The sequence below is a fragment of the Castor canadensis genome, chromosome 2, assembly GCF_047511655.1.
Source record: "Castor canadensis chromosome 2, mCasCan1.hap1v2, whole genome shotgun sequence".
NCBI classification, from domain to species: Eukaryota; Metazoa; Chordata; class Mammalia; order Rodentia; family Castoridae; genus Castor; species Castor canadensis.
In genome coordinates this window covers 114,699,160-114,723,043 of record NC_133387.1, presented here as the reverse complement: position 1 = coordinate 114,723,043, position 23,884 = coordinate 114,699,160, and the positions used below count along the sequence as shown (strand labels likewise).

Genomic DNA, 23,884 nt, shown 5'->3' with positions numbered 1-23,884 from the left:
AGATTGGGGGAATCCATTCTTCACTGCTAGCCAAAGCTTCCATGTCCCATTATTTTAAATGTCCACAAGCCTGTGTGCCACCTGGGGCTTGTTCTCACTTTGCAGAACAGGCTGCCATGGACTTTACTGTGATGCACATACTGTCTTAATTTCAGGGACTCACCAGACCACCTGATCTTCAGGTTTGGTACTACAGGACTGGCAATGCAAGAATGAGGGTTACATTGCATCCCAGGCACCTGTTCATCTGACAGCAATTCTTCTCTGGGCTGCAGGGTACACTCAACCATGGGCAAGGAATGTTGGAAAAAGTTATCCTGATTCTCCACTGCTTCCTGGTATTCATTAAGGATTGCTACTGCTGAAAAATACTTTTCATACATGTCCAGAAATTCACTAACTCCAGAATGTTTGCTATTTGAGGAGCAATGAATGTGTGTGTGTTTGTGTGTATTTGTTTGTGTGCTTCTGTGCATGTGTGTGTTTGTTTGTGTGTGTTTGTGGGAACCCTTGCACACAGGGTTGGTTGGATAATATATCTTTTGTCAGTTTCTGTGAGATACCCTTTTTCAAAAAATGGCAATCACGATTGTTTCCTGGAAGTCAATAATTTCAGATAGATTGAACTTTCTTTCCTGTAGATCAAGTACAATATATTCTGTAAGGAATAACTATTCAGCATTCAGGGAATATGTGCAGTGTATGTCCAGGCACATGGGTCATTGTGCATCACTGGCTTACTAAAAAGAATTTCAATTCAAGTGATTGCCTCAGGTACAGACTCTGGTGGATTACACTTTGCTTGTTTCTATGCATGAATATGGCAGTATGTCTCCCTTCCAAGAGCATTGATGAAAAAGTTGTCACCTCACATATTTTTCTTGGTATGATCCTTTTTGAAGTGCTGATATTGTCCCCTAAGTAGCATAATGCCTGAACATTCCGTTATTGTGGGTAACATTCCCCATATGATGAATATGAACAGGTTTTTTTTTATTTTGTGTATGTGTGTTTGTTGGTGCGTGCAATGTTTCTAGTCTGCAAATGTATTAATTTCTTTGCTCATTCTAATAAGTTCTCATTGCACAAACTATTTTACACTCAAGTGTGTACCCACTGTTTAGGCATGCATAAGACCCCTTCAATCAAACTCTTTATTTAACACTGTGGAAATTGATGGAATGCACCAGGCTGTCTTGGTGTTCAATGACTTCTGATTTTGCTAAACGTTGCTATTCAGTACATAAAACAAAGAAATCCATTCACATGATAACTATTAGGATATCACCATTTTGTCTGTGTGTGTGTGTGTGTGTGTGCATTTGTTTGTGTGTTTGTTATCATTCTGTTTCCATTTGCCTCACTGATTTGTAGAAATTCGCTTAATTCCTGATGTCAGTTTGAGGAAAAGCCTTGAGTTGCTCTGACTTTAAGTCTTCAGTTCCTTGAATGAAAGGTGTAGTGTTTTCTCACTGAGAACTTTTGCAGAAATGAATGTCCTTCCTGAGTGTTTCATGGTATTCCATAGTTTGTGGTGTTCCTGAAAGCTGCCATTCAATTTCAGTCACTAGGAAATACTATGCATTCATTGACTATCCCCTGTGGGATCCAGTGCATTTCTCGGATGAAAGTGAATTAATTTCTTTGTCCACATTAAGTGAATACCTGTGGTCAGTTTCACACTCTTGCCAGCCAGTGTTTGTGTTTCCCTATTTTGATGACGTTAGGAACAGAGAAGCCTGGAATAACAACAGCCTGATTCCCAGTGTGGTACCATTGCATCCACATAAGGGAATAAGTTCAGGTGATGGGAGAGGTTGTTCTGAGAGTTAAGTTGCCTCTTCCGATGTAAAAGAAGTTTTCCTGGGTGACGGAAGTACAAAGGGCTTGAGGTGTTTTTGTACTCACCACAAAAAAACACTTATTGTCATACAAAATGTGGTTTCAAGTTTGGAAGTTCTTGGAAACAGTAGAGAAATATCATCCCAGTTCCACCTAGAACAAGCAGTGGTGGGAAAATGGAGCAGTAAAGCCATGATCATATCCAAACATCTTGCCAGCACCTTATCCCACAAATGCATGGATGATGGGATTCAAATGTCGAAGTGCACACATGTCATACTTGCTTTGGAATGGGTTCTCAGGTATTCAGATGATGGGTCCCAGGAAACAATGGGCTGCACTGATCACCCCAATTTTACAAATGAATGTGAACTTGGGTATCAGGAGTTTTGGGCAAGGGTTAGTTGGTGACTCCATGGCCCTTGAGTCAAGAGTGCATTCAGTAGCAGACATCACCCCAAGGAATGTGACCATTTCCTCACCCAAGATGATGAGAATAGATTTCCTGTCCTGGAGTCCTGGTTGGGTTGGGGTTAAGGGTAGTGCACACTGCAAGAAGTCGAGTACCAGGATAAGTGGAATGCACGAGATTTGTAGATAGTAGGCAAATATCTGTGTGTGTGTGCTCTGTGCACAAAAGGAAGTAGGAAGCTCCACAGAGGTGGGGATCTTGACAACTGATTTTCCTTCAAACATGGTGCTTCTTATAGATAGCCTGGCAAGTATCTTCCCAAGCAGAAGAGCTCTCTGTAGGCATCTGCCACTGGATGACTCAGGTTCTTTGCCCATTTGGAACCCATAGGTTCAGACCCGAACCTCCTTCCTGCAGAGTTCTGGAAGCCAGAAACCCAAATTCCTGAGTGCAGAGCCTGCTGGCACTGAAACACTGAGATCTTCTGTCCTCTCTGTGCCTTGATGGCTGAGAGCTTCCTGTCACCTTTCTCAGCAGGCAGATTTCCAGCAAAGGGCTCAGGTCCACTCTTCTCAGCCCTATAGTTGCAAGGACTATTTGTTTAGGGAAGCTCCTCAGACAATGGAAAGTTTCCAGGTTTCCTGGACCTGGTGTTTGGGAGGTGGGGCTGGGACTCCTTGAAGGCCTTTTCCTCAGCCCTTTGTATCCCCCCTCTGCTGTTTCCACAGCCACTGGGCAGCAGGAGGCACCCAGCATACTCGTGCCCCTCAGGTGGACAACCAACAGCAGCAACACCCACCACCTCTGCATCTTTCTGGCTGAGGTGAGATGCCTGGCACTCACAGAGAGGGTGGGTCTGCACAGGCCTGTACTGAGCTGCTGGCGCTGCCAGAGGTTGGTGACCTAGAGTGCAGGGCGGGAGAGGAGAGTGCTAGGAGGGTTGAATAACCCCTGGAGGACTGGGAAGAACAAGAATTTTTAGGTGATCTAGGTAAAGCTCCTAACTTTGAGGTTCAGGACCATTGAAGGAAGTGGTGGGAACTTTGGTTTTCTTATTCAGAAACTGGAATTATAACAACATATCCCCCCCTCCTTCCCCAGGGGTGACAAAAGTCTGATTGGAAGTGCTGTCTGCTGGGTGGTTGGGGAGATGCAGAACCTAGGGCGAGAAAGAGCAAGGCCTGCTTTCGGTTGTTTTAATGCTTCCTATTTTAATAGAAAAACCTGAAATTTAAAAATCAGAAATGGCTACACAGGAGCCATTCAGATCAAACTCAATGAGGCTGACAATGGGCATTTGGTCTTTCCTGGAGATTGCAGTGCTTTAGGAGAAAGTGAGTCCTCCAGCTTGCCCTCTGTTGGGACCCAAAAGGTCGCAGGGAGCAAGGTATTGATGTATGTTTGTCCCCCTGCCTGCAATGCTCAGGAGACAGGTTCTGCAGAATACAAGACAAAGAGCCCTCATCTCTGCCACTTGGCTCCCAGATCATTTTCCAGCAAAAGCCGAGAGACTTCCAGCACCTCTCCAGGTCTCAGCCCAATCTGCGTTCAGTTTCTTCAGCCCTCCAGAAAACTCCCAAGTCCTGGGAACTTGCTGCCCTCCTCCTGTGGCTTTTGGTGTGGGTGCCTTGCTGGCACTTCCCAGCTGTCCCAGTGGCCAGCATCTATAGGTTTGGGTTTATGGAAAATGCAAGAGGCAAGGCAAGTCTGGCCTTCTCTAGCAGGCCCACATAGCATCCCTTCTCGCTGGGTCCGTTAGAAGCAGGCAAGAGCCTCACTAACCTCTGCTGGAGACAGACCCATATCCCCCTAATAACAGGAATCTAACCTCTTTTTCCCTAGACCTTGGGACAAAGTATCCAGTCTTAGCGCCTGAAAAGGTGACAAAGACACTCCAACAGCTAGTTGAGCAGGGACAGGGCAACTTTGTGGCTTTTCTGCAATTTATTTGGGGATTTAGCACCTTGATGGTCTAGTATCAGCTCCTCCTCCCCCCAGTGCTCTGCCTCACCACGCCCCCTGAGCGATTGGCCAATCAGCTTCTAGGCTGGAGCCTCAGTAGGGAAGCAGAGAGTGGATTAGGGACAAAGTTTTGAGCACCCCAAAACACTCAGTGACTGCTTCTCAGTAGTGCATCCTGCGATTTGGGAATTTAAATGCAATGGTGAAAACTCCTCATAGAAAACACTTAGAAGCTGGGCATGACTGAGTCACTTTCCCCTGTCTCTCCTCCCAGTCTCCCCTGTTTTCCAGATGTATCAGAAACCAGCACTTTGATCTCACAAAGCAGCAATTTATATATATATATATTTTTTTTTCTGTTAAAAAGGAAAAAAAGATGATTGGGCCAGAGAGGGGGGAATAATGTAATTTCACAGGTGCAGAGCTAAGGAGCACTTTCTCCACAGAGGCCAAGCGCGGGCCCCAGAGGCCCAGCATATCTGTTCACTGGTGTTTGCAGAGCATTCCTCTTCACCAGGGTTTTTTCTTCCCCTCCCCCAGGAAGTGGGTCTTTATTTGTCTTTGACCAAGAAATGCTGGGAGAGAAAGTGTGCATAGGTGGGGGAGGGGTGCTGGAGGAAAAGCCAAAGCCATGGCTCCACATTGCAAGGAGGTGAATTAATTGGAAGAGAACAAAACCACTCCTTTCCTTGAAGAGAAGAACTTCAACACAAGAGGCTGGGCAGCAGCTGACTCTAGGGGGTGGAGGGCCAAAACATATTAACCATTTCTCATCTACCCTCCTTGCCACCACGTGCTCAGGAATTTATTGAAATAATACCAACTTGCAATCTTTCTTGGCACTTTGCCTAATAACCTCAAATTGGATTAAGATTTGGAAAAATATTTAGTAAAGTGCCCCAATACCACCAGCTTCCCACCAAACCCTCGTACCTCAAGGTTCCTCCCTCTTTGGCTAGGCCAACCTAGCCAAACTTCCAGCAGTCTGGGGTCTGCTTCCTGGTCTCCCATTCCCTGTGCCCTCAGGTTCTCCCTCACAACTGCTGCTCTATCCTCTCTCTGATGCACAGGACACTGGAGGAAGGGGTGCAGGAGGTCCACCAAACCTGTCCTTCGGTCTGCACTGGAGAGCTGCCAGACCTGTGGGTTCTCAGCAGGAGACTACAAGGCATTAAGAACCTTTACCAGAGGGCTTTGGGCCTGGACATGGGCCATCCCCACCACCTCCACTATCCTCTCCACTATATCTGACTTGAGGTGCTGGACTCCTAGCCCTCTGTGCTGACTCACCCATAGCCCTGAGAGTGCCCAGGAAAAATGGGTGAGGGTCAGAGGTGCCTATTTTATGCAGGCTTCAGTTCCAGTAGTTAGGAGGCAGTCCTGGCCTCTTTTTAACTTTCTTTCCTTCTTTCCTCTTGTTATGTTTCCTTTCCTCTTTTGCTCTCCTCTTTTAAGTTCTTTCATTCTCTATCACATTTCCCTAGCTTTTATTTTCTTGAGCCTTAAGAAAGACTTTAGAGCAGAAAAATCCAAACAGTTCACAATCCATACTCCTCAGGTTACACAAGCAGACCTGCCCACCCGCATCCTGCACAGTTAGATCTGGATAGACCCTGCAGAAGGTACGATGGGACACCCAGCTTCAAACAGAAACTGCCTTGTTAGAGGTTAGGGGCTGGGTGGGTCCTCTCAATAGGTTCCTTTCCTCTCCTTTCCCCTTCTAACCCCACTTATTATCTTTCTCCCTACAGTTTTTCCCATAAGATGCATGCAGAGCTGGGCATCCAGTAATAGATAAAAATTTAGGAAAAGTTGATGAAAAGACAGCAAATAGGTGTTGCAGGCTTTTCAGAGCTGGCACAGTCAGCAGAGGGAGAAATAAACACATGGGTAGCACCAAGGAAACTCCCGGCTGGGTGGATACTCAGAGCCTTTATTAGTGAGGATGCTGGGGAGATCAAGGAAAAGCATGGAGCTCACCCTTGAAGCAACACCTACAACAAAGAATCACTAGCAACATACATTACATCCATGGGATTTTAAAGCAGTGTTTGAACAAAACAAATCCGCCAGTGAGACTGGATTTGCCATCAAGGAGAGAGAGAGAAAAAAAACATAGCCCAAAAAGGGAAGCTGCCAACATTCCACCGAGAAACCCAAAAGGGGAAAAGAAAGAGGAATTTCACCCTCTTCCTTCCCCTTCTGGAGCCTGCAGGCAGTAGCTGGTTGGGGCCCAGGCCCTGGGAGTCCTGGAACTGACTTCATTTTACCTACAGCTTTCCCCACCTATAGCAATTCAGCAAGCCAGCCTTTGCTGAGAATGGAGGTGGAGGAAAACTAGAAGTCTCTGCCAGGAAAAGAGGCTGAAGTCACCCTCAACACCCCTAAAAGACCAAGTTTATCCCCTCAATTAGAGCAGCCTAGGGAACCTAGGCCACAGGACTTTGCTGATCCTCCCAGAGGTGCAATTATTCAGGGTGGGAACCCCACAGGGCAAGATAGGTTCCCAGGGCTTATGTGTGCTTCATGGGAGCCCATCTTGGGACACTGGCTTCCATTTTTCTACCTTTTTCCACCAAATTAAATCAAAAGCTCTCTAGAAATAACATTTTTCTCAGAAACTCTCAGAACTCCAAGGTTCTGTTCTCTTATGCTTGGCCCCAAGGACTTAGAGTTTTTCTCTCTGTGTCCTATATACTGCAACAAATCTGAAATAAATGACTGATAGCAATGAGTGCTTACTCAGACTCTTCTTTATTTGCATTTCAAGTGGATCGGAGCTGAAGGGATTACATTAAAATGTACAACTTGAAAACATTGAGGCTAGTAGCTATGGAGTTTTGAAGATAGCCTCCAAGCTGGATTAACACACATGTCCATAAGAACTCCCTAGTGTTAGGCACAGCCAGTCTGCTGAGCACTGAGTACCATCTACCATTGTCTAGAGGGTAAGTGTGTCAAACTGAGATGAAGGCTTATTGCTATTATCAGCTCACAAATGTGTGAGAGCCACCACCTACCGATTGCCAGCCAGTGGGGTTGGGAGTCAGGAATGCTTCAGAGAATCAGTGGCTTCGGGGCTGAGTTGGTGCCATAGAAAGGGGATGTTTCTAAAGTAAGGCAGCCCGCACCCACCCAGCACCCATACTGCTAGAGAAGGCAAAGAAAACATCTGAAGCCAGCACTGCTGAGCCCAGAGAACCAAATGAACTGGTTCCTTGAATGAGCCCAGTTTGAAGCAACAGTCTTCCTGAGGTGATATCCATTCAACAGAACATCTGGTGCCTAGCACTGGGTAAAGACATGATGTGAGCTCCTGCCATTTTATCACCTTTTCACAAGGATGCTGCACTCAAACTGGAAGGCCTCCAATATGTGTTTTACACCCAGGCAGGCTATTTTTCAGACTGGAAAATGCTAGTGAGTATTTTGTCTCTCTTCTGTGAATTCTTATTAGCACCCAGTAAACATTCATGAAAGTGAATTAATAGTTGACAAACTTTAGTGATAGTTTTGTCACCAAGAAAAAAAACACTTTAAGGTGAGTTGGCTTCAAGATGATACTAGAGGCTCAGCATGAGGTATCTGCCAATTGCCCATAGGTATGTTCCTAGACATATCCATTGATCTCTCTGGACTCTGGGGTCTTCATTTGTAATGGGGATGAGACAACTAGATTTGAATAAGAAAAAAGATTATCTAGTTTGCTGTTAATATGGCATTTTTATAGATGGAAATTTAAGCCGATGTTAGATGATATATTTACTTTGTCATTCGAGCCATTCTATCCTAGGAAAATAAAAAAATTGGCTTCCTAATCTCACTTGCACTTATAATTTGAAAAATGCTTGAAGCACATGGTACTTAAGATAAAGTTCAGCGTCTGGGATCTGGTATATTTACCAGAAAAATTCTGAGATGATTTTGTTCAGCATCTGGGTTTGAAAAACATACTGAATATCACTGTCTTTTTCTTAGGAATGCATGGGAGAAAAGGGACTGGAAAGTGCAAATTTGGTCAGAGTGTATTGGCATCATATTTCAAAGCTACAGTAACAGTTCTACCAGCACCCAAACAAATGTCATAACTAAGAACATTCATTATTGTTATAAAGGTCAGAAAATTACCTTTTGTTTTCATAGGAAATGACTTTTGGCTATTGAAATAATGTGTGGGGGCAAGTAGTATCTGATTACAGGGTCCCTAGGCAAGGGAGGCTCAGGATATTTTTCTGGTTGTGGCAATACAACTTGTTTTTTTATAGAGGTAATGGAAGATGAAACTCCTTCAGGGTTTTAGCATTGACAACAAGAGTACCATTCTGGAAGTGAATTAAATTAGAATTAAATTTAATTTTATACAGGTTAACTCAGGGACCTCTGTCCAATACTTGCAACTCTTGGGATATTTAGACCTGAATGAAACACCAAATGTGAAAACACAGGTTTAAAGTGAAACATTTGGTTAACTTCTTCCTCTTCATGACTTTTACTATGTTGTCACATGGTTTTGACAGTTTTAGATTCTCCTCATTTCTTTCCTTCTCTTACTGATGGATTTGACTCACAGAGTAAGCAAACATGCAGTAATTTTGAAGTAATACAACTATGTAGGTTGGCACACATAGAGCAGAGATAGAACCTGGGCTCGGTGGTGGTGAAGACACTAATCTAAATGATCTTGACTGAAATATTGCCTAATAATTGCCACTACTTCTGGGTCACTTCTATAATTCTCAGTGTTTGTACCACTGTGAAATCTGAAATAACCACCACTTACTGAATCATTTTGGTCCTTCAGCTTAGGAATTATTCAATTAGATGATTGACTAAGTTGAGACAAAACTGAAAAATATGTTGATTAGTATCCAGTTTCAAAAAATTACTACTAATAATTTGCAGATTCCTCAACAAATAATTGTGCAGTGTTGTGAGCAATTGTGTTTAGCTTATGTGCCTTGATGTTTGGAGTGTGTGTGTGAGTGAAGATCAAAACTGTAGATGAAACCATAGACAAGGTCAACCCTTTTTCCTCCTACAGCACTTTGCTGTAGTGGCAATACTGGAGCATGAGTATTTGTTTATGTCTGTTCCCTTGTACATGCTACATACATATTGTTTATATAGCTATAGTTCTCATATCACACTTGGTTTGCAATAAATGTTCAATACATGTGTTGGCAATAAATGAATCAATCATATTTTTAGGTTTTGTTTGTGTTGGGATATTGACTGTTTTGATTGAATCAACTGATTGGAAATTTTAGATAAATTGTTGGCTTTCCACCAGAACGATCATTTTGTGTAACACTGCTACCACTTCCTAGCTGTTTATTTTCTCAAATTCCTGTGTGTCCCAGGAGGGAAAATTGCATTAATGATCATGTTTAAATTCATAAAAGAATGAAGTCATTAGTTTTCTTATATTAGACATGCGAAAACAAGTGAAGACAACTCATCCAAGATAGTAGTCAGGTATGAGCAGAGAGCAAGGATAAGCACATGGCTTCCCACTAAGTCCCCAGCCTCAGTGTGCCCTTCTTTCCTTACCCTAGGCCATGGTGATGGAAAGCTAAAGGATGTGCTGGGAGAAGGAAGAATATCATTTATAACCCAAGGGTCTATGAATGTGCAGAGGGTTTTCTTCTATGTCCACGAGGGTCAGATTTGGGCTGGGCCTAAGATGTGGTGATGAGGTGGAGGGCTTCCTTCACTCTTATCAACGTAGGCAGTATTTCTGAGCCTGGAATGTTTACCACTGTGTTTGCCTTGGTTGCTGCCCAGGAGCACCTGCTCTGTTAAATCCCTGCTGGGTGACAGTGATCATCAGGTATTTGGGCCCTTCTCTGATTCCCTCCACACCTATTGAACTGCTGTCTGAGGGGTAAGTGTATTTGTAGGTTTTTCCTAACAGTTTCATTTAAAGTCTCAAATCACAAGATCAGTTATATTTTTCTTTTTCCTTTAATGTGCTATTCCTGCCTCAATGCTTTAGAAGATCATGTTGGTCTATAAGTTTTCATTCTATGATAGGATGTGATAGCTATTGTTAAGCTTTGTTTTTACATATAAATTAAAAACTCATACATTGTACATATATTTAAGAAGTCAAACAGCCTAAAAGAGTACTCAGTGAAAAACATAAACAAAAGTAATCTCCTATCACAACTTTCTCAGTTTGTCATCCCAGGATAAACAGGTACCAGTTTCTTTAGCATTATCCCAGATGCAGGTACATGAGTTATTATATGAATGAAGTATACGAATAATTATATACATACACACATGTATGCATACAAACCTGTAAAATGACAGCACAAATTGTGGCAGGACACATATAGTCCTTTGGATTTCATCAAGATTCACTTATATTTTTCATAGAATGGAAACTTATAGACAAACATGATCTTCTAAAGCATTGAGGCAGGAATAGCACACTAAAGGAAAAAGAAAAATATAACTGATCTCGAGCTGCTGTGTTGAGAATCGTTAAATAGCCACTTAAAGGTCTTTCCTTTCCCATGTTTTAAAAGTCATGAAGTATTACATTTTGTGGATCTACCAGAATTTTTCAAATTTATGTGAATCTTTAGGTTGTTTTTAGTCATAAGCTTCTTTAAATAAAACTCCATGATTATTTGGGATATTTGTGTGATAACATATATAGAATAAATTCTGGAACTGGAGTTGTATAGTTAAAGTTATGGCATTAATGTTTTGATGTTCACTCCAGATTACTCTCCAAAAGTGGTGTTCAATTTACACTGCCACCTGTGGTGTACAGCAGCTTGTTTACCTATTTACTGGACAACAACATGTTAGAAAATCTTCTCGTTTTTGCTAATTAATATCCTTGTCTTTGATTTTGTCAAAAAATCAGTTTTCTCCTAATTTTTCCATTTTTTTCCAGGTATGGACCTTAAGCTTATAGATCTGTAGGGCAGTTCTTTCTTCCCTTTAAACAGACAAAGGTTTTTAAAAAAATTATTAACATATCATAGATGTATAGGGGAACATTCACTGTGACATTTACATATGTACTTATAGTATATCTTAATTAGATTCACTCCCTCCATCATTCTCCTCTTGTCCCCCTTCTCAGAACAATTTTAACAAGTTTCATTGTTCTATTTTCATACATGTATACAAAGTACATTTACCATATTTTCCCTCCTTCACCCTCTTTACCCTTCCCCCTCCCACTAATACAGGTCCTAGACAGGACCTGTTTTACCTTCCTGACCTTAACCTTTTAAGTGTATTTTGATTGTTTCATGGGGGTTCACCTTGGTATTTCAGACATGTATATATTGTGTTTTAATCAGATTAACCCCTGTATTGTCTAGTCTTCTGACACAGGGTTTTGTTCAATCTCTCAGGCTGCTTTGCTCCTCCATTTATTATCAATTCTTACTTTAACTTATTCTTCTAGGATCCTCGGGTACAAATCTTCATTGCCAGAGTCTGTCAAGGTGTTGAGTAGATAAGAAATGGCAGCAAATACTTCTTATTAGTGAGGGAGAGAATTAAAAGCATGTCATTCAGAGTTTTTGGGTGCAACTTTGGTTCAATTATCTTCAGATGTTTAAATCAAGGGCATTTCCAGACTATTTCAAAGAATGGCAGGCATCCTGCTGAGACCTGTGTGAAATGAACACCCTGTTACAACTAATTAGTGTTACTACTTTCCTTGCAGTTTGGGGTGAAAGGAAGTATATGAAGGGTGTTTATCCCTTCCTGTAGTAGGAAAGAAGTAGAGCTGCTGGAAAAGGCTTGGGGAGGATACAGACAAGGACTTCAACTAGTCGTATTGCTACTACTCCAAAGAATGACTGTGAACAGTTATGAGCCATGGTGCATATTTGATCCCAGTGCTTAAGCCTCCTTTGACTCATGCACACATGCATCAGATTGTATTATAAGAGGTCTGAGACAAACAGTCCATTCAATTAAAAGCAGCAGTTATTTTCCAGACACTTAATAGAACAGTAAGGATCAGTCTCTGAGCTAAGGATTTTAAAGCCTAGGCACAAAGGATAATTGGATAGGTATTTGGAGCTGCTGTATTTGAGGAGGGAAGTGCTAAGAGTTTAGCATGGGTTTGAATCGTGACTCTGTCCCTTGTCAGCCTGAAAACTTGGGCAATTTGTGTAACTTCTCCTGACCTCAAATTCCTATCTATCAAGATTTGTTCTAAGAATGCCATAAATCCATCCACAGTTACTGATCAATTAAGGCTAGTGTCACGTGTTCATGTACTAGTAGTGAATAAAATGTTAAAGCATGGGTTAGAGAAAGATAAGAAATGGGAAGATCAGAGTTATGCATGCATGAATTCATTCCATGAATGAAAGGTGTAGTGTTTTGTCACTGAGAACTTTTACAGAAATAAATGTCTTTCCCGAGTGTTTCATGGTATTCAATAGTTTGTGGTGTTCGTGAAAGGTGCCTTTCACTGGAGAAAGGGAAACAATTTCATTGACTAGGAAATACTAAGAATTCATTGACTATCCCCTGTGTGATCTGGTGAATTTATGGGATGAAAGTGAATTAATTTTGTTGTTCACATTAAGTGAATTCCTGTGGTCAATTTCAGGCTCTTGCCAGCAAGTGTGTGTGTTTGCATGTTTTGATGAAGTTAGAAACAGAGAAGACTGTAATAACAACCCCCTGGTTCCCAGTGTGGTACACTTTGTGTCCACGTAAGGGAATAACTCAGGTGATAGGAGATGTTGTTCTGAGAGAGAAGTTGCCTCCTCCAATGTGAAGGGAGTTTTCCTGGGTGATGGAAGTGCAAAGGGCTTGAAGCATTTTTGTACTCACCACAAAGAACACTTCCTGTCCTCCAAACTGTAGGTACCAGATTGGGAGTTCTTAGGAGCAGGAAAGAAATATCATCCCAGTTGCACCTAGTACAAGCTGAGGTGGGAATATGGAGCAGTAAAACCATACTCACATCCAAAGATCTTGCCAGGACCCTGTCACACAAGTGGGTGGACAGGGCAGGGGAAGGGTCCTTAGAGGGAGTGCTTATACAGTCTGATCAATCAGGAAAGACAGGGTTGTGATGTCACAGTGTGCTCACCGCCCCTTGAACTTGGGGAGTCCTGAGGCAGCTCCTGCCTTGCCTGTTGCTATGGCAGCCCAGCCAGGAAAGCAGGAATAAGCTGAAGGAAGGTGCCCCTGTCTTGTGTGGAAGACTTCTCAGTTAAGTGTGGCCTAGGGAAATGGGGGGCTGGCAATAAGGAGCATATGGGTGACCTGAGCACATCAGATTGGGGGAATGCATTCTTCACTGATAGCGGAAGCTTCCATGTCCCATGGTTTGGAATGTCCACAGGCCTTTGTGCCACCTGGGGCTGGATTTCACTTTGCAGAACAGGCTGCTGTGGATCTCCCTGTGGTACACAGGCTGCCTTGATTTTAGGGGCCCACCCAGCCACCTGATCTTAGGGTGTGGTACTAGTGGACTGTCAAGATAGGATGAGGTTAAATGGAGGCCCAGGCACCTGTTGATCTGACCGCAATTCTCTGGCCTGCAGAATACACTAAACCTTGCACAAGGAATGTAGGAAGAAGTTAACCTGATTCTCCAGTGTTTCCTGGTATTCATTAAGGGTTGGTATTGCTGAAATGTACTTTTCTTACATGAAGGTCCAGAAATTCACTGATTTCAGAATACTTGCTATTCAAAGAGCATGGAAGGTGTATGTTTGTGTGCATTTGTTTGTGTGTTTCTGTGCAGGTGTGTGTGTATGGGAGCCCTTGCACTCAGGGTTGGTAGTATAATATTTATTTTGTCAGTTTGTCTAAGATACTCTTTTTCAAAAAATGGCAGTCAGGATTGTTCTCTGAAAGTCAATAATTTTGGGTTGATCGCTCTTGCTTTTCCATAGATGAAGTATAATATATTCTGTAAGGAGGAAATAGTCAGCTTTCACTGAATATGTGCAGTTTATGTCCAGGCATCATGATACATGTGTTAATGTGCATCACTGGCTTACTAAAAAGGATTTCAATTCAAATGATTGCTTCAGGCACAGACTCTGGTGGATTACACTTTGCTTGTTTATTTTCATAAATGTGGCACTATGTCTTCCTTCCAAGAATATTGGTAGAAATGATGTTAATTCACATATTTTTCTTAGCTTGATCCTTTTTGAAATTCTGAAAGTGTCCCCTCTGAAAGGGTAATGCCTGGACTTTCAGCTATTGTGGGTAACATTCCTCATGTGTTGATATAGACAGGTTTTGTATTATTCTGTGTGTGTGTGTGTGTGTGTGTGTGTGTGTATGTGTGTGTGTGTGCAATATTTGTAGTTTGCAAGTGTATTAATTTCTTTGCTTGTTCTAATAAATTCTCATTAGAACTCACTCTTTCACACTCATTGAGTAGACCCACTATTTAGGCATGGATAAGACTCCATCAATCAAACTCTTTCTTCTACACTGTGGAAATTGATGGAATCCACCAGGCTGTCCTGGTGTTCAATGACTTCTGATTTTGCTATACATTTCTATTCAGTACATACAAGCAAAGAAATTCATTTACTCAATAACAATTAGGATATCACCACTATGTATGTGTGTGTGTCTTTGTGATCTTTGTGTTTCAATTTGCCTCACTGATTTGTAGAAATTAGCTTAATTCCCAATGTCAGTTTGAGGAAAAGCCTTCAGTCGCCCTGACTTTAAGTCTTCAATTCCATGAGTGGAAGGCATAGTGTTTTGTCCCTGAGAACTTTTGCAGAAATGAATGTCCTCCCCAATTATTTTATGGTATTCCATAGTGTGTGGTGTTCCTGAAAGCTGCCATTCACTGGACAGAGGATACCAATTTCACTGACTAGGAAATACTAAGCATTCATTGACTATCCCCTCTGTTGATCTGGTGCATTTCTGGTATGATAGTGAATTAAGTTTTTGTCAACATTAAGTGAATTCCTGTGGTCAATTTCAGGCTCTTGCCAGCCTGTTGTGCATTTGCATGTTTTGATGAAGTTAGGAACAGAGAAGCCTGGAATAACAACCCCCTGATTCCCAGTGTGGTACACTTTGTGTCCATATAAGGGAGTAACGTCAGGTGATGGGAAATGTTGTTCTGAGAGAGAAGTTGCCTCCTCCAATGTGAAGGGAGTTTTCCTGGCTGATGGAAGTGCAAAGGGCTGATGCATTTTTGTACTCACCACAAAGAACACTTCCTGTCACCCAAACTGTGGGTACCAGATTTAGAGTTCTTAGGAACAGGAGAGAAATGTCATCCCAGTTGCACCTAGTACAAGTTGAGGTGGGAATATGGAGCAGTAAAACCATACTCACATCCAAAGATCTTGCCAGGACCCTGTCACACAAGTGGGTGGACAGGGCAGGGGAAGGGCCCTTAGAGGGAGTGCTTACACAGTCTGATCAATCAGGAAAGACAGGGTTGTGATGTCACAGTGTGCTCACAGCCCCTTGAACTTGGGGAGTCCTGAGGCAGCTCCTGCCTTGCCTGTTGCTATGGCAGCCCAGCCAGGAAAGCAGGAATAAGCTGAAGGAAGGTGCCCCTGTCTTGTGTGGAAGACTTCTCAGTTAAGTGTGGCCTAGGGAAATGGGGGGCTGGCAGAAAGGAGCATATGGGTGACCTGAGCACATCAGATTGGGGGAATGCATTCTTCACTGATAGTGGAAGCTTCCATGTCCCATGGTTTGGAATGTCCACAGGCCTTTGTGCCACCTGGGGCTGGATTTCACTTTGCAGAACAGGCTGCTGTGGATCTCCCTGTGGTACACAGGCTGCCTTGATTTCAGGGGCCCGTATGAGTACCTGTTCTTAGGGTGTTGTACTAGTGTACTGGTAAGGTAGGAATGAGGTTACATCGAGGCCCAGGCACCTGTTGATCTGACTGCAATTTTTCTCTGCCCTGCAGGGTACACTAAACCATGGGCAAGAAATGTTGGAAGAAGTTAACGTGATTCTCCAGTGTTTGCTGGTATTCATTAAGGATTGGTACTGCTGAAAAGTACTTTTCTTACATGTATGTGCAGAAATTCTCTGACTCCAGATTATTTGCTATTCGAGGAGTATGAATGTGTCTATGTTTGTGTGCTTTTTCTATGTGCTTCTGTGCATGTGTGTGTGTGCGCTTGTGTGTGGGAGCCTTCACACACAGGGTTGGTAGTAAACTATTTCTTTTTACAGTGTTGTGAGATACTTTTTTCAAAAAATAGCAGTAAGATTGTTTCCTGGAAGTCAATAATTTTGGGTTGCTCAAACTTGCTTTTCTGTATATCAAGTATAATATATTCCATAAGGAGGAAATATTCAGCATTCACAGAATATGCGCAGTGTATGTCCAGGCATCATGACACATGTGTCAACGTGCATCATTGGCTTACTAATAAGGATTTCAATTCAAGTGATGGCTTCAGGCACAAACCCTGGTGGATTACACTTTATGTGTTCATTTGCATAAATATGGCAGTATGTCTTCCTTCCAAGAACATTGTTGGAAATGATGTCACTTCACATATTTTTCTTAGCTTGATCCTTTTTGAAATTCTGAAAGTGTCCCCTTGGTAGGGTAATGCCTGGAATTTCAGCTGTTGTGGGTAACATTCCTCATGGGTTGAATATGGTCAGGCTTTGTATTTCTCTCTGTGTGTGTGTGTGTGTGTGTGTGTGTGTGTGTGTGTGTGTGCAATATTTGCAGTTTACAAGTGTATTAATTTATTTGCTTGTTCTAGTAAATTCTCATACTACAAACTACTTCACATTCCTTGAGTAGACCCACTGTTTAGGCATGCATAAGAGTCCTTCAATCACTCACTCTTTTACACTGTGTAAACTGATGGAATGGACCAGGCTTTGCTTTTGTTCAATGACTTCTGATTTTGCTCAAGGTTGCTATTCATGTCATAGAAGCTAAGAAATTCATTTACTCAATACTATTAGGATATCACCACTTTGTGTGTGTGTGTGTGTGTGTGTGTGTGTGTGTGTGATCTTTCTGGTTCAATTTGCCATCACTGTTTTGTAGAGATTATCTTATGTCCCCATGTCAGTTTGAGGAAAAGTCTTGAGTCACTCTGACTTTAAGTCTTCAGTTCCATGAATGAAAGGTGTAGTGTTTTGTCACTGAGAACTTTTGCAGATATGAATGTCATTCCTGAAAGTTTCATGGTATTCCATAGTTTGTGGTGTTCTTGAAAGCTGCCATTCGCTGAAGACATGGTACCAATTTCACTGACTAGGAAATTCTAAGCATTCATTGACTATCCACTGTATGATCTGTGCATTTCTCGAGTGAAAGTGAATTAATTTCTGTGTCGACATTAAGTGAATTCCTGTAGTCAGTTTCAGGCTCTTGCCAGCCAGTGTGTGAGTTTGCATGTTTTGATGAAGTTTGGAACAGAGAAGCCTGGAAGAACAACCCACTGCTTCCCAGTGTGGTACACTTTGCATCCACATAAGGGAATAAGCTCAGGTGATGGTAGATGTTGTTCTGAGAGGGAAGTTTCCTCTTCCAATGTTTTGGGAATATTCCTGGCTTATGAAAGTGCAAAGAGCTTGAGGTGTTTTTGTACTCACCACAAAGAACACTTCCTGTCCTCTAAACTGTGGGTACCAGATTGGGAGTTCTTAGGAACAGGAGAGAAATGTCATCCCAGTTCTGCCTAGAACAAGCTGAGTTGGGAATATGGAGCAGTAAAGCCATGCTCAGATCCAAAGATCTTGCAGGACCCTGTCACACAAATGGCTCTAGCCTGGAGGTGAAAGGTCCTTAGAGCGAGTGTTTACACAGTCTGACCAATCAGGAAAGACATGGTTGTGATGTCACAGTGGGCTCACAGCCCCTAGAACATGGAGTGTCTTCAGGCAGTTCCTGCCTGGCCTGTTACTATGGCAGCCCAACCAGCCAAGCAGGAATAAGCTGAAGGAAGGTGCCCCTGTCTTGTGTGGAAGACTTCTCAGTTACATGTAGCATAGGGAAATGGGGGGCAGGCAGAGCAGGAGCACATGGTGACCTGAACACATCAGGATTGGGGGAATCCATTCTTTACTGCTAGCCTGAGCTTCCATGCCCCAGATTTTGGAATGTCTACAGGCCTTTGTGTCACCTAGGGCTGGATCTCACTTTGCAGAACAGGCCACCATGGATCTCACTGTGGTACCCAGGCTCTCTTGATTTCAGGGGCCCACTCTGACTACCTGATTTCAGGGTGTAGTACTAGCAGACTGGCAAGGTATGAATGAGGTTACATGGAGGCCAGGCACCTGTTGATCTGACAGCAATTCTTCTTTGGCTGCAGGGTACCCTAAACCATGGGCAAGGAATGTTGGAAGAAGTTAACCTGATTCTCCAGTGTTTTCTGGTATTCATTAAATATTGGTACTGCTGAAAGGTACATGAATGTCCAGAAATTCACTGACTACAGAATGTTTGCTATTCGAGGAGCATTGAAGGTATGTGTGTTTCCTTGCACATGTTTGTGTGCTTGTATATGCGTGCATGTGTGTGTGTGTGTGTGCGAGCCCTCCCATGCAAGGTTGGTTATATAATATTTCTTCTGTCAGTTTCTGTGAGATATGCTTTTTCAAAAATTTCCAGTCAGAAATGTTTTCTGGCAGTCAATAATTTCAGGTTGCTCAAACTTGCTTTTCATAGATCAATTTTAATACATTCTGTAAGGAGGAAATTTTCAGCATTCATGGAATATGTGCAGTGTATATCCAGGCATCATGATACAGGTGTCAATGTGCATCATTAGCTTATTAAAAGGGATTTCAATTCAAGTGATTGCTTCAGGCACAGACTCTGGTGGATTACACTTTACTTGTTCTTTTGCATAAATGTGGCAGTGTGTCTTCCTTCCAAGAACATTAGTGAAAATTATGTCACTTCACATATTTTTCTTAGCTTGATCCTTTTTGAAATTCTGAAAGTGTCCCCTCAGTAGGGTAACACTTGGACTTTCAGCTATTGCGGGTAACATTCCTCATGCCTTGAATATGGACAGGTTTTGTATTTTCTCTCTCTCTCTGTGTGTGTGTGTGTGTGTGTGTGTGTGTGTGTGTGCAATACTTGTAGTTTGCAAGTGTATTAATTTCTTTGCTCGTTCTAATATATTCTCATACTACAAACTATTTCACACTCGTGGAGTAGACCCACTGTTTAGTCATGCATAAAACTCCTTCAATCAAACTCTTTCTTTCACCCTGTAAATTGATGGAATGCACTAGGCTGTCCTGGTGTTCAGTGACTTCTGTTTTTGCTCAGCGTTGCTATTCAGTACATGAAGATAAGAAATTAATTTACTTGATAACATTTAGAATATCACCTCTTTGTGTGTGTGTGTGTGTGTGTGTGTGTGTGTGTGTGTGTGATCTTTCTGGTTCAATTTGCTATCACTGATTTTTAGAAATTAGCTTAATTCCCAATGTCAGTTTGAGGAATAGCCTTGAGTTGCTCTGACTTTAACTCTTTAATTCCATGAATGAAAGGTGTAGTTTTTCTTCCCTCTGAGAACCTTTGCAGAAATGAATGTCCTTCCAGAGTGTTTCATGGTATTCCATAGTTTATGGTTTTCCCAAAAGATGCTGTTCACTGGAGATATGGTACCAAGTTCACTGACTTGGAAATACTACGCATTCATTGACTATCGCCTGTGTGATACAGTGCATTTCTCAGATGAAAGTAAATTAATTTCTTTGTTGACATTAAGTGAATTCCTGTGGTCAGTTTCAGTGATTAAAACTATCACTGTTTGTTCATTTTTGGAGACATGGACACAGTAACAGGCCTGGAGAAAGAACTGAGCAATGCCAAAAAGGAACTTGAACTTGTGGCTAAAAAAGAAAGAGAAAGTTAGGTGAGTTCTTTGACAGTTCTCTACCTGAGTCCAAGGGCAAGGTATGGCTTTTTCCTTTTTGGAGAAAAATATAAATTTTTTCATATAAGCCTTATCTCAATAAGGTGCTCTTGTTCTTATAATGGAGCCTATTTAGCTTTTGAAGTATTGAAACAACTGTTTTCTCTACTCATTGTTAACTAAATAAAATTGTTGTAAAGCCCTTGGGGAAAAGGAAGTGCTATATTATAATTGCAGCTTAGAATTATGAGATTAAACATATGAAAATAGAACTTAGAAGCATTAAACATTATTGCAATGTGCTGTTCTAGGTTCTTACTACACACAAAAATAAATGATCTTGTCCTTATTTTATGGATGAAAAGCCTGAAACACTAGTTCTTTTTAAAGTGTGTGGGGGGGATTAGTCATATAATGAATAAACACCAAGGTTAATATTTAAACTCAAGTTTTACAACAGAGCAGATATATTTTCCACCTTATGCTTTTACTCTTCCTGTCAGTACTTTCCATCAGTTTTCTCAGAAAGGGTCTCTCGGCCTTACAGAATCCCTTTGCTTCTGACATCCATGTATAGCTAACTGCATGTTCAGTTAAGATTTGAGAGAAATTTTAGGACCCCTGTAGAGTACAGATTACAATTAAAAATTTACATGTTGCTGTGGCATCTGGTTTGGTCAGCCAGTGTCATAGGTTCCTAAATTAAGTTTAACTATCTCAGTTCTACAGGTTTTGTACACCTTTTTGCTGTTATTTGATGTGTAATATAAAATCTCTATTCATATTTGTAATGGAATTATCATACTGTACCTCTTGATTTATTACTCTATTTTTTCCTTACAAACAGATTCATGTGACTCAGTTTTAGGATATGAGAGTGCTTGGCATTTAAAAAATCCCCTTGTTCCCTGCCTTTTTTAGTTGTTCATGTCAGATATTGTAGCTCCTTCCCATGTGCTGTTCTCATTTTCTCATCTACACCAACTCTGGAGTAATGTCACTTTTTGCTTCTGTCCTACTTCCAGGATCATAGAATTGTAATGTCTATGAATGAGGGTTTTGAGTCAATGATAATTAACTATTGCTTAACTGTATGTATCTCTAATCAGTCACCCACTTCTAAGTCCAATGATATATAAACTCATTATCATATTCTCTCTAGTATAGTTATTTTCTAAAATCTATGTAGATTTTCCTATATTTTCAAACATTCCCCTTGCTGTTTTGAGATTACAGTGGTAGCAGAAGTAGAAGTAGTTATCATTCACTGATTCCCTGATATGTGCCAAGCACTTTTAAAACGTTTTCTTTAATTCTTATGTAGCCCAGAAATAGTATTCCCATTTTACAGTTGAGGAAACTGAGTCTCAGTTTAAATGCCTTGTTGAGGAGTTTATGCCAGAATTTAAAACCTGTGTCAGTGTAATGTGGACCATTATTGTGGTGCAAAATATCTTCTTCCTCATGTTTTCATTTTTCTTCAATGAAGCAAATACTGGGATATGTAATGATAGCAGTCTTTGAAACAGGCCAATAAACAGACCCATGCTCAGAAAAAGTGAGAAGTAAAACAAATTAGTGGCAGATAGTCTGATACTTTATCATCTTTATTACTGATACAGTCTTAGGTAGAGAACTTAATGCCAGAGCCAAGTGAGCTAGCTAGCCATCCCACAAAACAGGGAGATTGACCTGCCTAGTCACAGGTTGCATTTTGCCTTTGCAAATGACCATGTGGTGGGGGACAGTCTGCTCTTAGGGAAGCTATGGTGGAAACAGGCCTCCTGCAGGCAGTTGTTTCCCAAGGAGTGGAAGGATGGGGCAGAGTCAAGCATGCCTGGCTTATTTGTCACTGCGTTGTTAAGATGCATGCCTCTACCTGGCTAGACTGATGATTGAAAAGGCAGAGAAAGGTCAGGAGTCACAGTAACTGAGCTCCTTCAACCTGGAAGGAAATGTAGAAGTAGCCCAAATCATCAGATGATTTTGTATAGTTATAAATCATCATGAGAGCATTGATGGAATTAGATAGCACACGAGTAAAATTTGTATAGCTTATAACTTAAATTCTTCATATCTAAGAAAAGAAGTGTTATTTCCTTTAGGAAGTTTGATTACTTCTTATACTGGCTTTTGTGCCATCTGCTTTACTCATTCCATCTGATTTTTTTAAGATTATCTTAAAATAGTTCTTTAAAATAACTTACTGTTACCATAACGATTATATGGATGTATGGTATCTAGTGGCCTGAATCTCTTCCCTGAATTCACTCCAGATCCACTTACTAGTTTTGTGATTTTGACCTGGCTCCTTAATTTCCTGTACCTCAATCACTTCATCTATAAATCAAGGCATAAGAAGTCCCCTTATCTGTAAGTTGAAGAGTAGTTACTCTGTAGGATTGTCAAGAGGATTCACTTTCTCATTCACTCATCTGAGATGTGGGTATCTTGTAGTGCTGGGGTGAGAGTGAACAAAATCAGCAAGCTCTCTCCCTGGACTTACATAATTAATTTTTACTAGGAAGATAACAAACAGGCAACAAATGAGGAGTATAAATATTATAATTGCATATTATAATTTCCTATTATAATAAATGATGTGAGGAAACATGGGCAGGGACCACCTTAGATAGAGTGTTCAAAGAAGGTTCCCTGAGCAGATAACACGTAAGCTGGGACCTGAAGTGAGAAGGAGGCAGTTCTGAGAAAGATAATTTAGGCTGAGGGAGAAACTGGTTTAAAAGTTCTGAGTCAAGACAAAGTAAGAAAAAGTATAATGTGGCTAGAGTCACTAATGAGGTCTAAAGTGGCAGATATTGAGATAGAGGTTATTCAAGTGGAAGAGTTAGGACCAGACTATAGGTTGTTAAAAGGTTAAAGGACTAAATGAATGCAAAGTGTTGACTCTGTGCCTGAAACATAGAAAGCTATAAATGTTAGCATCTATGGCTATTATCATAATTTTTAACGAACTTTGTCATTACCAATATTTGTCATTTGCTGGTAATGAGAGCAGGACAAACACTGAAAATTTAGGGCCTACAGTGCTAACTGTTGGTAAGATTTCTTTGAGGTAATAGCATGCTCTTCATCAAGTGGCATGTAATGTTTGGTGATCGCCAATGTGTTAGCAGCTGTTGCAGCTTGATGCATTGTTAATTAATTAAGGTTGCAAAATGGAGGTATAGTAATTCTATCATATTTTCACCTATTAGCTGAAGTACTTACATAAAGAAAATCTTCCTCTTCTGCTAATGATAATTTTTAAACTCACTAATTAGGCAAATTTGATGTGTTTTATGGTGTTAACTAAAGTGGACATTGTTAAAGACAATGTTTACAGCTTCCTGTAAAACATCCTTTGGTACCCCACTGCATGGTTTACTGATTTAATCTAGTACAGCACTATCCATGATCTAGTTTTCTCTGATTTTTGGCTGATTGTGCTGTGAAACAGAAAAAGCATTGCTTCATTGTTAAACTGGGACACATACTGTTTTCTTTGCCCACTGACTTCAGTATCTCTCTCTGCAGATGGAACTTTCTGCTCTACAGTCAATGATGGCTGTGCAAGAAGAGGAGCTGCAGGTGCAGGCTGCTGATCTAGAGTCCCTAACCAGAAACCTACAGATAAAAGAAGACCTTATAAAGGTCTTGGAAAGCTTGTTTGAGCTCAGAATACCTGTAGGGCACCTTCAAACAATGTGTTGATATAATGAGTCCCTTGTTCAGGGGACTCAGTTTCTTACTTGAAAGGAGAACAAACAATTTCAAAGGCATGTGTTCCCTAACTCCTATACTGAATAATATTTT

The 23,884-nt window shown here is 41.3% G+C and overlaps 1 long non-coding RNA gene and 1 pseudogene across 1 annotated transcript in view; both read left to right on the top strand.

The window, feature by feature from the left end:
• LOC141420763 (uncharacterized) overlaps nt 1-16,296 on the top strand; it is a 29,230-nt gene extending 12,934 nt beyond the window's left edge. Inside the window, exon 3 of the long non-coding RNA XR_012445342.1 lies at nt 16,126-16,296. This is a non-coding gene — a long non-coding RNA (uncharacterized lncRNA). The remainder of the gene's footprint in view (nt 1-16,125) is intronic.
• Nucleotides 16,297-19,793: 3,497 nt separating this feature from the next.
• The window catches only part of LOC109678447 (myomegalin-like), a 51,450-nt pseudogene continuing 47,359 nt past the window's right edge, over nt 19,794-23,884 (top strand).